General features: G+C 59.4%; 1 protein-coding gene across 1 annotated transcript in view; it reads right to left on the reverse strand.

Annotated features, from left to right (window-relative positions):
- The window catches only part of MARCKSL1 (MARCKS like 1), a 13117-nt gene that overhangs the window by 2447 nt on the left and 7738 nt on the right, over positions 1–2932 (reverse strand). The window lies entirely within an intron of this gene.

Raw genomic sequence — 2932 nt, forward strand, 5'->3', positions numbered from 1 at the left:
CCCCCCCCGGGCTGCTGCACACCCATTCCTGACACCCTCAGGGTGCTGCTCCCCCCTTCCCCAGAGCCCCTGGGTGCCTCTGCCCCATCACCAACACCCCTGCAGTGCCGCTGCCCCCAGCCCTGTCACCCTTGGGGTGCTGCTCACCCCATCCCTGTCACCCCCGCGAGGGTCCCGTGGTGTCCCTTGTCCCTTTTCCGTCCCCCCCAGGACTGTCCTGGTGCAGGTCAGGTGCGGTCCTGTCACCCCCCGGTCCTGCTCAGCCCAGGGTGCCTCATCCCGGGGCTTTTCTCGTTCCAGGCTCCTGCTCATTCCATCCCCACCATCCCCGGGGTGTCCTGCAGTGGGGACAGGCTGTGCCGTGTGTCACACCCCGGCTCCCTGCCCCGCTCAGCACCCTGGCACAAACTCAGGGAGTTTTTTTTCCCTCTGGATGTTCCTCCTCTCTGATTTCCCAGAACAGGAGAACTGACGAGAAAGGAAAACGGGACTAAACTGATGGATTGCTGGTGCTGGCCTGCAGCATCCCTGCCAGCACCCAAACACAGCTGGATTTCACTGGGGGCTCCCAAAATCCAGAGCCTTTCGTGCCAGCCCAAGCCACCAACACCCCTGGAGGAAGCTCCCAAGTGCCACATCCTGAGCTCTGGAGTTTTCCAGGAATCCTTCTCCCACCAGAGCAGCTCCAGAGCCACCACGGGTGGCAGAACCCTCTGTCCCCAGCACCCAGCTGTGCCACGGAGCCCAGCAGCGTCCAAGGCCAAACTCCAAGGGGAAAACAATGTCCCGCTGTGTGTGCTGCACCAACAAGGTCATGTTTTGTCTCCGGCCTCCCTCCCTCCCCCCTGCACATCAGCTCAGCCCCGTTAGAGTGAAATTGCTGTTAATTAAAACAGGCGGCATCTTCCTTATTGACTTTTGGGTGCCAGTTGATAAAAAGCCCTTGGACGGCTGCCGGGCGCTGCCGGCTTGGCCGTGAGGGCCGGAGTGTCCTGAGCAGCCACGGGAGGCGGGCAGGGAGTTCCCTGCTGGAAAACAGCACTTCCAGGGAGGTTGTTGGGCTTGGGAAGACCCAGAGTCCAAGAGAGTGTGGAATTAGTGGACACACAAAGGTTGTTCCCAATGCCAGCCTTGGGAAATATCCAGGTCAAATCCACACTTCTCTTCCCGCTTCCTGGGGGCAACTTTCAGCCTTTCTGCTGGAGGTCATTTCATCCTGGCTTTTCTCTCCAGGAGCACAAACAGGCCTTGTGCTGCTGTCCCATCCCATGGATCCCATCCCATCCCATCCCATGGATCCCACCCCATCCCATCAATCCCATCCCATCGATCCCATCCCAGTTCCCATCCCAGTTCCCATCCCAGTTCCCATCCCAGTTCCCATCCCAGAACCACCTCATCCAGCACTGGCTCTCGCAGCTCCCACCCAAATCCATCCATCCACACGACAGCCCTGAGACATTCCCAGCTCCCATCCCAAAGCCACCAACAGCTCATTCCCACTGGCCCATTCCCATTCCCACTGGCCCATTCCCANCCATTCCCACTGGCCCATTCCCATTCCCACTGGCCCATTCCCATTCCCGGGGGGCTCTGGGGGTGTTGGTAGCAGCCCCAGCGTGGCTCTGGCTGGGGGCACCTTCCCTGTGGAACTGGTGCTGGTGGGATTTTCTGGGATACAAGAGGATTTATTGGGGTCAGGGCTGGGGTCAGCAGCCACCCCATGGACACTCCAAGGCTTTTCCATGTTTTGCCAGAAGGGATGAAGGATTTCACCCCACGCCTCTCCCGGAGCGCCAGGACACGGCCGTGGTGTGTAAAGGTAAACTGAGGCATGGCCGGGCAGCGCAAGAAGCAGAACTGGGGGGTGACAGTGGCAGCCCCCTCCCCAATCCAGGCCCTCCCAGCAGGAGTTTTTCCAGCAGCTTTCATCTCCGAGGAATCCCCGTCTCTCCCAGTCTCGGCTTTTCCTGCGATCCCTCTCGCGCAGCTGTGGTTATAAATATCCGCGTTCCCCGTGAATTCCCGAGTGTGTCTTGTCTTCCACAGCACCTCCCTCCTTCCCTGCTCCTTCCCAGCATGGATCCGCTGCCTCTGGAGCTCCGTGGGGTGACCAGGGCTGTCCCCAGCCGCATCCACAGCTTTCCCAGCTCCCAGTTTTTCCTCCTCCGTGCGCGGCTGGGGACACCGGGGGTGTCAGGAAGCAGAAATCGGTGAATTCCAGCACAACCCAAACACCATCCCAGCCCTCCCAGTGCAAACCAGTGGCCACCAGCAGCATGGAGGATCCCATCCCATCCTCCATCCCGCTGGAGCGGGGCAGGAGATGCTCCGCCTGTGTTTCCGGGAGCTTTGGAAGGGCTGGGAATTTGCAGGATCCCCGCAGACGGACAGATTACGGTCTGGCTGCTCCTCCAGCAGATGGACAGGCAGACAAATCTCTGCTGCTCCTGCCCGCCTGGCCGGGGGGACTCCAGATCCTTGCGGATGTTGTTTTCCACTTTCCAGACCTACTTAAAGCGCGGCTGATTATTAATTTATTGGGTGTTAAGCGCTGGGAGGCTGCGGGGCAGAGCAGGGAGCTCAGCTCCGGCACCACCGGAGAGGGGCAGGAGGGACCGGGAACATCCCCAGGACCTCGCCCTGCCCTGCGTTCCCCCAGCCCTTAATGAGGAATTAAGGCAATTATTTATTCATGGACCCGGATCATCCGCTCCGGGATTTTATCCCGAGTTAAAGGGGCCTGGGAATAAAAACAGAGGGATTTCCACATTGATTTATAAATAGCAAGGGAATTAACTAATTAGATCTCTGCAGGGAGAGAATTCCAGCAGGGAGAGTGCGGGGTTGGCCTGGATGGATGGTGATGGCTTCTGCCACCATGGCAGTGATGGGGACAGCCCTTGGGGACAGCCCAGAGCTGCTTTAGGGT

This window comes from Parus major, chromosome 23, assembly GCF_001522545.3.
Source record: "Parus major isolate Abel chromosome 23, Parus_major1.1, whole genome shotgun sequence".
In the NCBI taxonomy this organism is placed as follows: Eukaryota; Metazoa; Chordata; class Aves; order Passeriformes; family Paridae; genus Parus; species Parus major.